Here is an 18,452-nt window from a genome sequence, read left to right as displayed (position 1 = left end):
TGTTAGAATATGATATGTGTTGTAATGAGCTTTGGTCTCATGTCTGGATTACGGAGCACTGTGCTCAGTGCGTTGCATGTTCCACTTGTGAGTCCAAAGTTCCAGAACAGGCAGGTGATTTACAGCTGGCCAGGGATGAGCTGTTGTGACCTCCGCAGGTTGTAACTTTGGAAATAAAGTCTACTTACCCTACTGCATCTGTGTAATGATTCTGAAGCTTCTAAGATTATGGTATCTTCAAAATCCGAATAAGTGTATTTCTTTAACACGTAGAAGAGTTTCAACTTCATATGTCAGATCATATCTTTGCATTCAGAAGTATGCATTAAAAAGTAAGAGTTGCAAACAGGAACTGAGAAACACTTCTGCGCTCACGCTGATGTTGATGGCATTAGTGGACTAAGTTTAGTCTATTTTCTCTTTTAGTTACACTCAGCCCTGTGGCCTGTGATTTTCTCTTCCAGGTCAGCGAGGGCAGAGACAGCACCAGCAGTGAATGCAGTCAATTCCGGCCTCTTCCTCGGCTCACGCAGCTTTAGGGGTGGAACGATCCTCTGTCTGTGCGGTGACCTTCACCCTCTGACCCCGAGCATCACCCCCCCCCCCCTCAGATTGTCATCTTCACCGTCCCAGGCTGAAGGAGAGAGGTCTCTTAGCAGGTGTCTTTGCAGGTAGGAATCTTCCCGTCCACCACCCTCTGCTCCCCTCTTCTTGACAACCTCAACTCCCCACTTCAAGCCATGACCCAACCCCCGCCTGCAGCCCCTTCACATCTCATCTCCCACCTCTCCCCTCCCACCTCTCCTGTGCGGCATCTCCCCTCCCACCTCTCTTGTGCGGCCTACCCCCCTCTCACCTCTCCTGTGCGGCCTCTTCCCTCCCACCTCTCCTGTGCGTCCTCTCCCCTTCCACCTCTCCTGTCCGGCCTCTCCCCTCCCACCTTTCCTGTGCGGCCTCGGCCTCTCCCCTCCCACCTCTCCTGTGCAGCCTCTCCCCTCCCACCTCTCCTGAGCGGCCTCTCCCCTCCCACCTCTCCTGAGCGGCCTCTCCCCTCCCACCTCTCCTGTGTGGCCTCTCCCCTCCCACCTCTCCTGTGCGACCTCTCCCCTACCACCTCTCCTCTGCAGCCTCTTCCCTTCCCACCTCTCCCATGCAGCCTCGACCCTTCCCACCTCTCCTGTGCAGCCTCGACCCTTCCCACCTCTCCCGTGCAGCCTTGACCCTTCCCACCTCTCCTGTGCAGCCTCTCCCCTTCCCACCTCTCCTGTGGCAGCGCATTCATGTGTGAACACGGAGCATCTGCTCCATGTTTTCACAGTGCAGGTGGCACCTGCCTGCACTTTTACACCGGAATAGAGCTCCCCTTGCAAGCGGGTGCAGTCAGTGACAGCACCCGCCTGCAGGGGGATGTCTGGGGGAGTCCATGGGACCCCCTCTAGTCACTGCGGAGGGCTGCTGTCAAGAGGCGCACTGACAGTGCGCCACCTTTAAAATGGTGCACTCTCAGTGCACCTCCTGAGGGCTCCTTTGACTCTGCGCGTGCTTCTGTATTACGCCGCAAGCGCAGAGTCAAAGGAATTCCCTCATTTGCATAGGTCAAGCTCCTATGCAAATGAGGAAACACCCTCTGAAGGCAGCGCTGACGCTTTATGTGCGCCAGCGCTATCGGTACTATAGAAGGGAACACACAAGCGTCTGCACCACCTTCTATGATACCAAATTGCCCCAGGGTCGCGCAAAGGGGGCGCAAACGCCCGTTGCGCACCCAGGGCACTTATTGTAATACTGCCCCATGTGTTCTGAGGCATCCATTTGAAGATTTTTTGCTTTGACTTGAGCCGCCATGCTGAATAGGGTGATCCTAGATTACTTGCGTGGTCTGTGGGTGCAGGGTTTGGTCCTATCTTTGATGGCCACCAGGTGGAGTCCATTGGGGAGGTCTTGATGTCAAAGACCAGTACTTCTGTCTTGTCAGAGTTGAGCTGCAGGCAGTTGGTTTGCATCCAGTCTGCTTTCATGGTCATGCAGTTTGAGAAGTTAGTACTGGCGGTGGTTGTTTCGTCCGTCAGGGAAAAGATGACTTGTGTGTGATCGCTGTTGGAAAAGACAGTGATGTTGGCGAGTAGTGTCTTGTACATGTTGAAAAGGGTGAGGCTGAGGAACTCTGCATATTAATTTCTCAGTCTCTGTTTTGTTTGTTTAAATACGGTAACCGAGGTCAATTACAAGGCTTTCTGAGTAACTGTTTTATTGTTCTCCATTCATCATACAGGCTCAAATTCTTTGAAAAGTCAGTAAAGATCTAATAGGATTCTTTCTTCTACTCTCCCTAGGATTTGGCCCTGCAGACTACTTCTTAGCTCCAGAGAGTGGCTGAGGCGCCACCTCCAATGTCCCCAGATTAAAGGTAAGTGTCATTTTAACACAGGTCAAATAAATAAAAATCTCGATTATTGGAGATCCAATGGATCTATTGCTGTTCTTCCCAACTATGGGCCAGATGTAGGAGACCAAATACCGGTCGGTAACGGTCGATTTCGGCCGTTACCGACTGGTATTTGGGTTTTGTAATGTGGGGGGCCTTTGATTTACAGAATCGGTAAATTTACCGATTCGGTAAATTTACAGAATCGGTAAAATACCGATTCGGTAAATTTACCGATTCTGTAAATCAATATGTAAGTGGCACAGTAAACAGTGCCACAGGCCCTTAAAAATTCGTTATTTACCACCCAATACTATTGGGTGGTAAATAACGAATTCCTGTGTACATGCACATCCGTGCATGTACACCTGTGCCATGTGGCACACATACCTGCCCTAAGGGCATGTATGCGTGTCACATGGCACACAAGCCAGAACAGAGGTGCAACAGGGTGTCAAAGTGACACCCTGTCCCCCTTGGCAATTCGGTATTCTTATCAATTTGGTAATTACTGAATCGGTATTTGCCATTGATTCCTATGGGCTTCAAGGCCCATAGGAATCAATGGCAAATACTGATTCGGTAATTACCGAATCGGTAAATATCGAATCCTACTGATTCGGTATTTGTTACCGAATAATTACCTACATCAGATTTACCGATTCATGAATACCGAATCGGTAAAATTCGGTATTTATGAATCGGTAAATCTGATTTACCTACATCTAGCCCTATATCTTTTCCATCCTGTTCTGCTTTCTATGATCTGCCTGAATTTCTTCCTCTTTGTTTCTCCTGTTTTATCCTTTTTTCTGCTATGTTTCTTAGCCCTTCACACTTTCTTATCCATCACAAGAATAAGGCACTTAGTTTGGCCATCAAGACTTGCTTCTAAAAGAAAAGAAACCCAGGAGATTTGAGGGTCATATATGCACGATTGTCATGGTTTTTACCCCGGTTGTCCTCGTTGGACTCCGCACCAGCCTACTCTTGCCTACCAGTTCCTTCCCCGAACTACCTCTGTCACGCACCTGGTCCTCATCAGTACCAACAAGGTACGTGGGGGCGTGGCTTGGACGCCGATCGGGATGGCGGCGTGAGCTCGCAGCTCCGCGCGGAATCCCGCTAATTCTCCTGTTATCTGCACCCTGGGCGACCCGAAGTCGACGCTCCTGCCCTCTGAAGTGTAAGGGGACAGCCGGGCACGATCGGAGAGTCGTTGGGGGACTGCTGGCCCCGAGGAGATCGAGTTGAGGCGACGGCCGAGGTGTTGCCGAGAGTGAGAAGAAAATGGCGGCGGGGAGGTCGGGCGGCCCCGGACTTCAGCTTTGGGCCGAGTTGTCGCCGACTGGCAGGAGGTCCTGCAGCCGATAGATCGAGGCACTAGGACCAGCGGTGCCGGATCCAGGGATCAGGGGACAGTGACTCGCCCCCCCCAGGTCTTGGGGACCCTCGCTGGCCGCCATCTATATATCTATCCTTCCCCCCTCAGGCATCCGAGGGAGCCGGCCGAACAGTGCTCGCCAAGCTGGTTATTGATCCTGAGGGCATCGGCGGCGGCATTTGATCCTGCTCGGTGCCGGGGAGTTGGCACTGAACTACGAGTGCTGAAGCCGGACGGGCCCTTGGGCCTGTGACGCAGTACCCTGAAATGGCGGCGGCTGGAGGGCTGGTGGCCGAGGAGCGCGCTGAGGGGGACCCGGCGACATCGACTCGGATGGGCGAGACTCCCTCGCCGGAGTTGGACCAGGAGCAGCGGCTGAACCGACGTTTGGACGCCATACTCGATGCGATCACCTCGACTAAGGAGGCGCTGCACCAAGACATTGCCCAAGTGGCCACGGGACTGGGGCTATTGCGAGCGGACCACGCGAAGCTGGCGGATAGGGTTAAGGACCATGATCAGCTGTTATTGGACCTGAAGCCGTCGGTGGTGACCGCGGAACACAAGATCACGGACATATTGGCCCGGTTGGACTCGCTGGAACGACGGGCGGAGGATGCCGAAGGCCGCAATAGGCGGAACAACGTGCGGGTCGTAGGCCTGCCGGAACGGATTGAGGGGGAGGATGCGGTGGCCTACATGGAGACCTGGTTCCGCACAGTGGTGGCGCCGGAGGGGCTTACTCCTTTCTTTACTCTGGAGCGAGCCCACCGCGTGCCTGCTCGCCCGCCAGGGCTTGGCTGCCTCCCCCGACTGATGGTGGTGCGGCTCCTCCACTATAAGGACCGGGATCTCCTCATCCAGCGGGCAAGGATGTCGGGCCCGTATGAGGTGGAAAACAGTAAGGTCACGATTTTCCCGGACTACACCCAGATGGTCCAGAAGAACAGGGCATCGTTCTTAGCGGTGAAGAAAGAGCTCCGGGAGGAAGGTATCCAATATTCCTTGCTCTACCCGGCCAAGCTGCGGATCATACTGGATGGCACTACGCACTTTTTTCAGACTCCGGACGAAGTTTGGCAGTGGCTGGAGTCGTATAGAGCGGGGACGGACAGGTCGCATAAAAGCAGGCGAGATCAGCCAAAGCCACCCCGGTTCCGACAATCGCAGCGCATCAGGTCCCGCAACAGGCGCCAGCGGGAGAAACGGGAGGCTCAAATGGCGGCGGAGAAGAGGGATGCGCTCGCAGCGACGGCGGCCATCACGGGGTCACAACAGAACAGTGAACTGGCAGAAACGGACTCGGGCGGGGAAGGCAGCAGAACAGAAGAAGACCTCTCAGAAGCGGAAAGCTCGAAGGGGCCGGTGGTGACCCCCCAGACGTCTGATGGAATATTTTGCGGCTGAGACTGTATTGGGACTTGATCGAGACTTCATGGTAGGGTGGTATCCTGTTGTTGATGAGCGGGTTGCCGGGAAAGGGGGCCACGCGCTTAGTAGGGGATGAAGGCGCGGGGCGCGGGCTCCGCTAGCTGGGGTCGGCGGTAACTCAACCCCCTTGGGCCCTTAAGGCCTACTGTGGTGGAGTCCACAGGATAGGAGAGTGGGAAGTTGGTTCAAGGTTTGGATGGGGGCTAACATTGGGTTCGTGTGCTCTGTCCTGGGGAGTGGGGTTTGGGGAGTTTTTCTGTTCAGGGTGTGTTCGGGGGGGGGGGGCAACTGCTTTGGGGGGGTTGTGAACCTTTGTTATTTGAAGCGGACTGTTCGATGTTGGTATGGGGACATTACCTAATTTGAAATGCCTGACGTGGAATGTCCGGGGGCTGCGCACTATGGTTAAACGCCACAAAGTACATGCATACCTGGTGCGTAGGGGGTTCAGATCGCTATGCTACAGGAAACTCATCTGACCAAAAAAGAGTGCGCTGCATTGCAAAAAAGATGGCGGGGCCAGGTGTTCGGCACCACTTACTCAGCGTATGCTAGGGGGGTGTTGATCTGGGTGAGGGTGGGGATACCATTCCAGGTGCTGAATCAAGTGGTGGACCCTGATGGTCGGTTCGTGGCGGTGGAGGGGAGGCTGTATGGAAGGGACGTGGTTCTCTGCTGTGTGTATGCGCCGAACACTGATCAGGCTCGATACTTTGATGGCCTCTCTGGGTCCTTGGCCTCTTTCCTGGCGGGCCCGATAGTGTTAGGGGGGGACTTCAATTCGATCACGGATGTGGCTCTGGATAGGTCCCATCCCCCTCTGGTAGACTCCCCGGTGCGCAGGTTGGCCATGCACAGGAAGGTCTGGCAGGACAGGTGGGGGTTGCTGGATGTTTGGCGGGAGCAGCACAGAGACACCAGGGATTATTCCTTTTACTCGGCCCTCCACGATCTGCATGTCAGGATAGATTCGGTGCTCTGCGGTGGGTCCCTAGCCCCATTGATTTCCCATACGGAGTACCTGGCTAGGACCATCTCGGATCATAACCCCCTATTGGTACACATTCAGTGGCAGCGGGAGCGCTCAGCGATACCAACGTGGCGGCTCCGGCCGGAGACGCTGGAGGATTCAGTATTCGGCGATGCGGTCCAGCAAGGCATAGATAGCTATTTTGGCGAGAATGAGGGCACGACCACGAGTAGATCCACTGAATGGGATGCAATGAAAGTGGTGGTGAGAGGGGTGTGTTTGGGTAGGTTTTCAAATGCTCGTACGACTGTGTTGGATGCACTCATGAAAGCGGAAGAGACTTTGAGGGACTTGGAGCGCCGCAGGCCGGCCAGGCCGGACTTACAGACCCAGTTATTGGAAGCGAAGGAAGTGGTCGCCACCGAGACAGAACGTTTGAGGTGTTACGACTACAGGCAGTACGTCGTCAGAGCGCATGCAGAAAGGGACAAGGTGGGCACCCTCTTGGCTAGACTTGCTAACCCGGAACTTAGGGGCTGCCCGGTCCTTAGCATTAGCAATGCCCGGGGGGAGATGGTGTACTCCCATGCAGCGGTGTTGGAGTGTTTCCGGGTGTACTATCAGGAATTATACCAGAGTCAGCTGGGAGTGGAGGTCCAGGAAATAGCGGAGTACCTAGGGGAGAGGCAGCTTCCGGTCCTAGACGAGGAGGACGCGAAGGAGCTGGGCGGCCCGATCACGCTCACTGAAATACGGGTGGCCATTAAACATATGGCTCGTAATAAAACGCCCGGGGTGGACGGATTGCCGATTGAATTTTATCAACAGTATGTCGATAGCCTGGCTCCCAGGCTTCTGGTGGTGTACACGGAAGCTTATGAGGCTGGGGGACTACCTGGGTCCATGCGAGAGGCCTTGATTGTACCGCTCCTAAAGCCTGGCAGGGACGCAACGGATGTAAGGTCCTATCGCCCGCTGTCCATGCTGACGGTCGATTACAAGATCCTGAGCCGAATCCTAGCTACCAGACTGGCCCCACACATGACGGGCCTGGTGCACAGGGATCAGGCTGGGTTTATACCCACGAGGAGCACAGCGCTGAATATTCGCCGCCTGGTGGGAATAATGGACGCCATCTTGGATGGGGAAGGGGCTCCAGCGGTTCTGTCCGTGGACATCGAGAAGGCCTTTGATAGTTTAGAATGGTCTTTCCTGGATGGAGTGTTAGAGAGGTTTGGCATGGGAGAGGGGTTCCGCCGGTGGACGAGGGTCTTGTATGCCTCGGCGACGGCGAGGGTGCGCTTGGGCGGTCTGGTGTCTGCGGCGTACCCGGTGGGTAGGGGCACGCGACAGGGGTGCTCCCTATCCCCCCTATTGTTTGCTCTGGCGATGGAGCCTTTGGCGGTCCATGCGAGGTCGGGTGACAGGTACGCGGGGATAGTCAGTGGCGGGCAGCAGCATTATATATCGTTGTATGCGGATGACCTGCTACTGTACCTCGACGACACGGCGCGGGCCCTGGAAGGAGCGATGGACCTGCTATCGGAGTTTGGCCGGCTATCGGGCCTTAGGGTCAACTGGGCGAAGACCTGTGTGTTTCCACTAAGAGCGGAGTCGCCCAACCCTGGTCGCGATTTGGGGGTGGTCTGGGAGCCATCTTGCTTCACCTATCTGGGAGTCCGCATCTATCACGCGACTGCGGATCTATTGGAGGGCAACATTGGTCGATGTGTCCGAGCACTGAGGGGCAGCATATCCTTCTGGTCGACCCTCCCGCTGACGGTTCTGGGTAGGATCGCTCTTTTAAAAATGGTGGCGCTCCCCCGCTTCCTGTACTACTTCCGGACGTTGCCTATCTGGATTCCTCAAGGGATCTTCAGAGACCTGAGGACAATGATTATTGGGTTCCTATGGGGGCATGGCCGCCGTAGAGTGGCGCTGAGCACGCTACTTCGCCCCAAGATAGAAGGGGGTATGGCTGTGCCCGATTTCGAGCTATATTATTTGGCAGCGCAGTTACAGGTCCTCACGCAGAACGTGGCTAGGGTGTTCAGGGGTCCGGAGGAGGACCGAGACCGGGGGATACAGCGACATGTGCTGTCCTATATTGTCATGCAGCAGAGACTTGAGTTACGGGGCCTCACTATGGAGGAACGGACACTCCGGCTGTGCTGGCAGAGGAGCCTTAGGAGAGCGAAGGTGACCCGGCCCTATGCACCGGAGATCCCGATCGGTATGCTGACGGCACTGCCGCACGGGGGAGATTGGTCACCATTGCTGGATTGGGAGGAGGCGGGCCTACAGGTGGTGGGCGACCTGTACATCGATGGGGCTCTGGCACCGTTCGAAGCGCTTCGGGACCAGTTTGGGCTGCCCGACGGGAGGTTCCTCCTGCACGCGGCGGTGGTGGCTGCTATACAGAAGCACTGGAAAGGGGGGCTCATGGAACCGACCACGACTATGGCGTGCCAGTATGTGGTAATGGCGGCGGGTACGTTCAAGGCTGTGACATGCCTCCATAACAGGATGCTGAATGAGGGACTGGAACCGCTCCAGGGGCTCAAGGCTAAATGGGAGGAGAGTGTGGGCCGGCCTATCCCGGACGCGGCGTGGGGCCACATCCTGCGGCGCACGTGGAAAGGCACGAGAAATGCGCGCTTCCAGCAAGTGCATTTCTACGTGCTCCATAGGGCCTACTTAACTCCCGAGAAAATACAGCGGTACTTCCAGGTGCCGGACGCCCGATGCCCGCTGTGTTCATGTCCGGGGGCGGACATGGATCATTTGCTCTGGGGGTGCTCGCACTTGGAGGCCTACTGGGCGGAGGTGGGGGACCTCCTCAACGATGTGACTGACAGGGAGGTGGAATTTGATATGGCGGCATGCTTGTTGCTCTGGTTCCCGCACACCAAACACACCAAGGTGACGAGCACATTTATTGATCTGGGTCTGATACTGGCGCAAAGAGAAATAACGTGGCATTGGAAGTCCAGGGGTGGGCCATCACTGCGTAGATGGAAGAATGAATTGCTGCGGTGGTCTGAATGCGAGAGTGTGCTCCGGATGAAGCAGGCTGTCAAGCTTGGGAATGAGAAGGCTTTGGATGTAGCGCGTGCGTGGGAGTTGGTGGTGCAGGCTTTGCGTGATTCTTCGGTGGAGGATGAGGACGGAGGAGATTGAGCCAGCGGACACTGCGGGGCGAACGCGAACAGAATTGTAAGTTACACTGTAGTGGATCCATCCAACACGTCGGGACGAGGCATACACCTTTAGCAGTTGCCAGGGGGGGGGGCATCGGGGGGGTAGGTTAGTGGGAGTTTGGGGTGGGTCGGAAGCCAAATAGCTGGTCGTCTGCTGGGGCGCCTTGAGTTCAGTAGGCCGGTAGGGTGTGGTGCGGAGCGAGGAATGGCTGGGGGAGCGGCCAGGCATGATGGACCTTAGCGCTTGGGGCAGGTCCCGACATGGACAGTACCACTGATTATACAACTGGGATGGCTGACGGAAGCAATGTTGAGGGTGGGGGGGTAAAAGCAGATACGTAAAACGACATATCAACCATGGTCCCAATGGGACGCGCACTGTGATGTTTTCCTACTGAGTGGAGTATTATGCCGCCCGGCCTCCGGGATGCGGGCTAAATGGCTGTGTACGATATACGTTTTACTATTGACCGGGGGGATGTCACGAGTGGACTGGTTGACTAATTGTATTCTGTGGTTTCTAATTCTGCAATAAAAACAAATTTAAAAAAAAAAAAAAAAATCAGTACCAACAAGGTACGTGTACTGTTGCACTACTGCACTTCATTTTATGACCTGATTGCGGGGGGCACGATCTATGTGCTTGCACCGCGCTGCATAATTAATCCGTGGGGGGCACTATTTAGGTGCTCTGACCGGGCTATTTTATTTTAATTGTTATTTGTCATTTCGGTGCATTATGGTTCCGGGGTGTGTGACGATGCTGTGAGAGAGCAAGGGGTCACATCTTCGGTTGCCTGCACTCGTGTATTTTTTAAAAGTGCTTGATTTTAAAAACGTGTGTGTCGATTGCTGACAGTCACCTTTCTGTGCTCTAACACTCCCCGTTCCTCCCCGAGCCCAGCTTGTGGTGTGGAGGGAGGTCTTCCTATCCCTAATCACTTCCGGCGGAAGCAGGGGTGTGCGGTCTAGTCATCCGACCGCCGCCTCCCTACTTAACGCAGGAGAGTATCAGGCTCCAGACCTACCAACAAGGTACGTGTACTGTTGCACTACTGCGCTTCATTTTATGACCTGATTGCGGGGGGGCACGATCTATCTGCTTGCACCGCGCTGCATAATTAATCCGTGGGGGGCACGATTTAGGTGCTCTGACCGGGCTATTTTATTTTAATTGTTATTTGTCATTTCAGTGTATTATGGTTCCGGGGTGTGTGACGATGCTGTGAGAGAGCAAGTGGGCACATCTTTGGTTGCCTGCACTTGTGTATTTTTTAAAAGTGCTTGATTTTAAAAACGTGTGTGTCGATTGCTGACAGTCACCTTTCTGTGCTCTAACACTCCCCGTTCCTCCCTGAGCCCAGCTCGTGGTGTGGAGGGAGGTCTTCCTATCCCTAATCACTTCCGGCGGAAGCAGGGGTGTGCGGTCTAGTCATCCGACCGCCGCCTCCCTACTTAACGCAGGAGAGTATCAGGCTCCAGACCTACCAACAAGGTACGTGTACTGTTGCACTACTGCGCTTCATTTTATGACCTGATTGTGGGGGGGGCACGATCTATCTGCTTGCAGCGCGCTGCATAATTAATCCGTGGGGTCACGATTTAGGTGCTCTGACCGGGCTATTTTATTTTAATTGTTATTTGTCCTTTCGGTGTATTATGGTTCCGGGGTGTATGACGATGCTGTGAGAGAGCAAGTGGGCACATCTTCGGTTGCCTGCACTCGTGTATTTTTTAAAAGTGCTTGATTTTAAAAACGTGTGTGTCGATTGCTGACAGTCACCTTTCTGTGCTCTAACACTCCCCGTTCCTCCCTGAGCCCAGCTCGTGGTGTGGAGGGAGGTCTTCCTATCCCTAATCACTTCCAGCGGAAGCAGGGGTGTGCGGTCTAGTCATCTGACCGCCGCCTCCCTACTTAACCGATGTGCTGGATGACGCGCAGCGGACGTGCGCAGCGGGCGCGACGGTGGCGCGCCGGAGTCGTGCCAGAGTCCTGCCCGTCTGCGCCCGTCCGCGCCTGTTCGCGGCCCAGGGCCAGTCCTTATGCCTCAACACACGCTGATTCTAGGCGAACTTACTCAAAACATACTCTCCTGTCCCTTAGGCCACTACAATGCACTAATGATACTTCTTTTTCCCCTCAGCATACGCCCCTGATCTGTCCAGAGTGTTCGTTATCTCTTACTGCGCTTCCATCAACACTAGACATTTCGGGTCCAATTTCTTATGCAAATCGACTCCAAAACTCTCCTCACAAATCTTCAACTTTATTAGTCTAAATTGCAGGTCCCTCCCTAAGCATAGCAGAGATGTTTTTGATCTTCTCTGTTCCTTCCAACCTGATGCCCTGTTCCTCACGGAGACTTGGCTGACGGACCACTCTGGCCCTGATATTGCAACCGCTCTCCCAGATAATTACACCCTCTTGGCCAGTAACAGAAAGGGCAAGGAGGGAGGGGGAATAGCCATTATTTTTAAAAGAACTCTCTCCTGTAAATGGGAGGATATCGCGATCTCTAATTGTGAGGCTGGGTTGTTTAAGTTGCTGTTATCCCCCAATCTCACACTTACAGGCGTTTTGATTTACCGTCCCCCCCCCCCCCCCCCCCCGGCCATGCCTCTTCATGGGCTGCATCTCTATCAGAATGTTTAGCTCCTCTACTATTGATGTCAACCAATTTCCTTATTTTTGGTGATCCAAACATTCATTTTAACGATACAACATGCCCAATTAGTACTAATTTACTGTCTGACCTAGCGGCCATGAATATTACCCTACACAACTCAGACCCTAGCCACAAGGCGGGCAATCTGCTTGACCCTATTCTATCTAATTTGGATGCAGTATCCTGTAAGCTCCCCTTACCTGTCCCGTGGTCTGACCACTTTGTGCTAGAATTTTCCATCTCTTTTGCTCACTCCTTTAAGTTACCTAGCAATCGCCCCTAAACCTAGAATGACCCGCAACTGGAAGAAATTAGATTCCAATAAATTCAATTCTGCTTTGTCTGATTCTATTCCCCTCACTGAGATCAGTAGCATTGATCAAGTGGACGTCATTCATCGCTGGCTTACATCTGCTGCAGACATTTGTCTCCCACTTCGTAAGCAGACATTTAATATACATCACCCTCTGGCCCCTTGGTTCAATGACCAACTAAAAAAAGAAAAAACCAGCTGCAAACATCTTGAGCGGAAATGGCGCTCAGATTACGATCCTCAAGCTAAACTACACTATAAAGCTGCTCTAACCAAATACCATTCTCTCTGCAAAACTGCCAGAACTGAATATGTTAATTCATCCATCCTGAACGCTCAAAATCGTCCTAAAGCCTTGTTCAAGGTAGTGCAGGAAATCTCGGGTGCCACCAGTCAACCCAAGGCCCCATGTTTAGGTAAATCACAATGTGATTCCTTAGCAGACTTCTTTGTCTCCAAAATCGAGAGTATATATGCCGATTTCGGTCCATCTAATGTTCATCCAGTTTTTGAACCTACTGCTTCTACTGCCTCGGACTTCTCTCAGTCGGAAGGGGCGGAGATCAAGGTCTGGGATCCATTGACCCCTTCCATACTACTTAACTTAGTGAAAAGCATTAAATCTGGTTCCCCCCTTGATCCCTTCCCTCCTCAAATCTTGCTTACCCTTGACCTACCCTCCCTAAAACTCATAGTGGAACTATTGAATACATCTCTTAGGGAGGCTAAGGTCCCCAACTCCTGGAAACATGCGATGGTCGTACCATTGCTAAAAAAGGCCAATGCTGATCCAAGTATTTCCGCCAACCTCCGACCAATTTCCCTTCTTCCAGTCTATTCCAAGATTCTAGAAAAACATATAAATAAGCAACTTACTAGCCATATTGAATTTCACAACATTTTACACCCTTCACAATCTGGTTTTCGTTCTGGTTTTTCTACAGAATCCACTCTGCTGGGAGTCTCTGAAACCATTCGTCATCTGGTAGACAGAGGGGAGACCGTGGCACTTATTCTATTAGATTTAAGTGCCGCATTTGATACGGTCTCCTACCCCATTCTGATTAACACTTTAAAAACATCTGGCATCACTCCTTCTGCCCTTGAATGGCTCATCAGTTTTTTGTCCGATCGGACATTTCAAGTCTTTTCGGCTACCTCGATGTCAAAAATTCATACATCTGCATATGGTGTCCCACAAGCCTCCATCCTAAGCCCCCCCCTTTTTAATTTATATGTTCGACCCTTAGCGGATATTGCAGAGCAGGCAGGGCTCTCTATATTTTCATATGCAGATGACACACAGATCATTTTTTCCCTCTCCACCAGTCATCTTTCCACTACATCATCCCTCTGTCATGGACTCAATAATATTGCCTCTTGGATGTACAATAATAAGTTAAAACTGAACGGAGGGAAAACTGAACTCCTCCTATTTGGCAACAATCCTGCCTTATGGGGACCCTCTCACTGGCCTGTTCAAATGGGCACCCCTCCCAACCCTTCGAAAACTGCCCGTAACTTGGGAATAATATTCGATGACCAGCTGTCCATGAGACAACATGCCGTGAGAGTCTCCTCCATTTGTACAACCATCCTCAAATGGCTGAGGAAAATCACATGGATGCTTCCTCTTGAAACCCAGAAAACCGTAGTCCAGGCCTTAATAACATCTCGCCTGGACTATGGTAATGTTCTCTTTCTGGGAGCGGGCAAAGAGGTTATTCGGAAATTACAAACGGTTCAGAACATGGCAGTCCGCCTCCTATGTAAACTACCTTATAAATCTTCCACTTCCTTGCACCGTCGTAGTCTTCACTGGCTAAACATTGATAATCGATGTAAATTCAAGGCTCTTTGTCTTGTACACAAAATTAACACTGGCAAAGCCCCCCAGTATTTGAAATCTCTTATTCATCCGTACCTTCCTTCCCGCACTCTTCGTTCATCTAGTCAACATAAACTTCTGATCCCTAGGACGAAGAGAGCCAGAATGGGGGGTCGATCTTTTGCTTTTTTGGCCCACATCCCTGTGAAATTCTCTCCCTTTATCCATTCGGATGGAATCCAACTATCTAAAATTCAGAAGGGATGTCAAAACGTGGCTTTTTGATCTTTAGTTTTGCTACTGTACACTCTCCTCATTGGTTTAGCGCCGGGAAACCTCCGGGTAGCTGTGCGCTCTATAAAATTAAATATAAATAAATCAAATAAATAAACCATGGTGGGGCCACAGTGTTTCCAGGTGGAGTGCAGGCTTCCATCTCTGTCATTTACCTGTATTTCTAGGTCTGCCCCTTGGCTCCAAGGTCCACCTCCCTCCAACAGCAGCTCCTTGGTTTCGATTCTTCCTGACTGTCATCCGTGCTGGAGCTCCTCCTCATGTTCCCTGAGCAGCAGGGTATCCTCCTCTGTGAGTCGACTCCTCGTTGGTGGTCTTCCCTCTAACAGAGCTCCTCAGCTTTGATTCCTCCTGGCTGACATATGTGCTGGAGCTCCTCATCGTGTTCACTGTGCAGCACAGTATCCTCCTCCGTGAGTCCACTCCTCGTTGGTGGTCCTCCGCTTCCCAGGTCTGGGGGTCAAAGATTGCCAGAATGAGAGAACCTTATAGTCCTTTGTTGGTTTTTCCTCTCCATGTCATCCCTCTGTATTGTTTTTTCTGTCTTCTAATTGTTCCGTCTTTCCCTTTTTGTCAGTCTTTATGCTGGTTCTACATTTTCCTCTCTTCTTCCTATGCAAGTCTTCGTCTACATTCAGCATTGTTGAGACTCCTCCTCCTTAGGTAAGTACTTCCATCCACGTTGGGGTTGGCAATAGCTGATTTTTTCGTAATGTCCAAAACTGCTAAATCATACATTGGTCTGTTAGCTCTCTGTAACCAAAAATACAACTCTATAGTTCACTCTCAAGCCTACTAGCAAGACGTAATTAAAATCACATGTTGAAAAACTAGCACATGTTCAACCCTCAAGCTGGAGGCTAGTTTCGGGTTTGTTTTACTCTTGACACGCAAAAACCATGAAACCGATATATAGACATTTTCATTAACATTGGGATTAATGACTCCATATTTCAGACCCTGAGCTCACTACAAATGGTTTACATTGCCTGGACACGTATGTACTTTTCTTTCTGCAAGGCTAGGCCAAGAGTTAGTTGCCAACAAATGACTCCCCACAGCTCAGAAGCCCGCTGGGGGACACAACAGCTATTCATTTTCTAAATTGCCATACTTTCCTCTATCAGCTCCCCATACTCAAAAAAATATGATGCTCTGCTTCACTATCCATGTTGTTAGCAAGGCATAATGAAACCCAAAATTAATATTGAACCACACTTAAATCAACAAGAGGCCTAATGTTAAAAGCCTACCCTGAGGTGCACCTATACATCTTTTATATGCGACAGTCATTTCATGCCACCAGTTCTGGTCTCTTAAACAACACGCACACTCCATCAGCCAGGCCACAGAATGTTTGGTGCTGGACTTCGCTTTCACTCTGGCAATGCCAAGTCTGCAAGGAATCAGGCAGATACTTAGGCAGTGGATTGTCAGCTGGGGGTCATTTGTCTCTATGTGGATGCTGTGCTCGGAATGTTCATCAGGCAGTGGATTGTCAGCTGGGGTCATTTGTCTCTATGTGGATGCTGTGCTTGGAATGTTCATCAGGCAGATACTTAGGCAGTGGATTGTCAGCTGGGGTCATTTGTCTCTATGTGGATGCTGTGCTCGGAATGTTCATCAGGCAGATACTTAGGCAGTGGATTGTCAGCTGGGGGTCATTTGTCGCTATGTGGATGCTGTGCTTGGAATTTTTTCATCAGGCAGATACTTAGGCAGTGGATTGTCAGATGGGGTCATTTGTCTCTGTGGATGCTGTGCTCAATATGATCATCAGGCAGATACTTAGGCAGTGGATGGTCAGATGGGGGTCATTTGTCTCTATGTGGATGCTGTGCTCGGAATGTTCAGCAGACTGCTTTGTCTGGAATCCAAAATAGTTTCCCAAAATATTCATAATATTACTTTGAACTACTTGCTGTCAGAGGCATCTCATACATTTACCCAACCCACTATAATCTCCCCAAAAGTGAGGAGCTCAAATAGCGAAAGTGCTTGCACATTGATTATATGTGAGGCTAGTGAACCACTAGTTTCATCCCTTTTGGGCACACAATTTAGTTGTCTTTCTAGTAGAAAAAGACTTCCACACTTGTTTTTCAGTTAGTTCATAGTCTTGTTTTAATTCTTTAGAGTATTACATTCCTTTTTTGATTTCAAATCGTTACCATGTGAGTTTTAAACATCTTATACTTCAGGCAATGTCATGTGAAGACATCCAATGCATTTCGGGCACTGTTGAATGCCCTTCGTCAGGGAACAGACACTGTAAAGAGTGTATGAGTGAACCATTAGGATATTGTTTAAATATGTACACTATATACATGTAACACAAAATACATAAAAATATGCATGCGCTTTCAAAATCATGTGTGTGGGATTATAATAACACCTGGTTGGCCCCTAGCCCCGTGAGGTTCCTGCCAGCACTGATACTAAATGTGAAAAAATATAAGGGAAACGGCGTGTCACTTACAAGCCTTCTCTCGAAGATCAAAAACAAATCTGTGAAAAAAAACGAATCTGTGAAAAAATGAACGGCAAAATTCAAACTGAGTTTTGCTCGTGGGTGAGTAATCATCGGTCAACGCGCTAGGGTTGGAAAGGGTTAGGTGATGAAACTGACCTTAAAGTATGCTTGTGGCATTCTCCGGTCATCTGACTTTCTTACGAACGTCGGCACAGAGTGAGTCTGGCCGCGTTTTAGGGATTCAAACAAAGTTGTCCGGTCATGTGACCATAAATCTAGACGACAGACTACATGGTGTAGTGAGGTGTAAGGAAAGACTTTGGGGTCACGTTAATGGTTCGGAGATATCTCGGACATGATTGCGTTGAGCTCATGAGAAATAAAATAAAAAGTGCTTGCACCCCATTAATCAGACCTTTTATTGTGAAATAATATTCTGTCTGATATTTCATTTTTAAGATTGACATATAGAATTCGGACAGAATTCTCTTTTGCTAGAAATATTACTAGCCAGTGCCAACCACTCTTATTTGGTTAATCTGAGTTGGCACTTGGGGTGTAGCAGTCTTCAATGTTCATACGGTCATAGTGTCTACTGCAGATGTACCCATAATAGAACATTTAGTAATCTGGTCTTTGTAGAGGAACATTCCAGTTTAAATGGTGTCATACTTTTATTGCACAGTCACTCAAGACCTCCCTCCTGTGGTTGATTTGTATGAAATACTATGTAGATCAGAAAGTTTATAGTTTCCGGCAAACATACACTAAGCCAAAGTTCCAGTAGTATGTTACCTGACGTTTGTATTGAGAAGTGACCATGGCACATGTCTGAGTATATAAGAACAATGGTTCTGGTGGGGAGAAAAACATACATTTCATATAATCACTTTTGTCAATACCACTAGAGGAAGTGTATCTCTCTCTAAGTTTGTTTACATGAACAAATGGTTAAGAACACACACTGGTCTCGCGTTGCTTTGCTTCGGTGTATTCAGTACAGTTATATCAAATAAATGGCACAGGCCACACATGGGCCTCGTATTATGTTCCTTTGCTGTATTCAATATAACCTGATCAAAATTTCTAATATCGTCAGCATAAAGTTTGATTTTAGCCATAGAGATGATCGGAGGGACAATATGTACCAATTTGCGAATTGCTGCTGCTAACGGCTCAATAAAAAAAGCAAAAAGAATAGGGAACAAAAGGCAACCCTGCCTTGTGCCTCGTTGGACCGACACTGTACCCACCATAGCAGAATTAATAATTATATTTGCTGTTGCACCCGTGTATAGATTTTGAATTAAACTTATGATTTGTGTAGGTATTCCAAAGTGCTCTAAAATACCAAATAAAGTTGTCCAAACCACCAAATCAAAAGCCTTTTCCGCATCTAACAATAAAATTAAAGCAGGGATCTTTTTAATCTGAAAATAATCTAAAGCCTCGGCCACGAAATGAGTGT

The 18,452-nt window shown here is 50.4% G+C and overlaps 1 long non-coding RNA gene across 1 annotated transcript; it reads left to right on the top strand.

Moving 5' to 3' along the window:
- The first annotated feature begins 504 nt into the window (after nucleotides 1-504).
- On the top strand, nucleotides 505-10,445 carry LOC147669071 (uncharacterized). Its single transcript, XR_015303745.1, has 3 exons — nucleotides 505-671; nucleotides 2,334-2,407; nucleotides 10,315-10,445. It is a non-coding gene; the product is annotated as an uncharacterized LOC147669071 (long non-coding RNA).
- Nucleotides 10,446-18,452: the final 8,007 nt, after the last annotated feature.

Source organism: Lissotriton vulgaris, unplaced genomic scaffold, assembly GCF_964263255.1.
Source record: "Lissotriton vulgaris unplaced genomic scaffold, aLisVul1.2 SCAFFOLD_3387, whole genome shotgun sequence".
Lineage (NCBI taxonomy): Eukaryota > Metazoa > Chordata > Amphibia > Caudata > Salamandridae > Lissotriton > Lissotriton vulgaris.
Note: the sequence above shows the minus strand (reverse complement) of the source record. Positions and strands in the feature narration are given on the sequence as shown.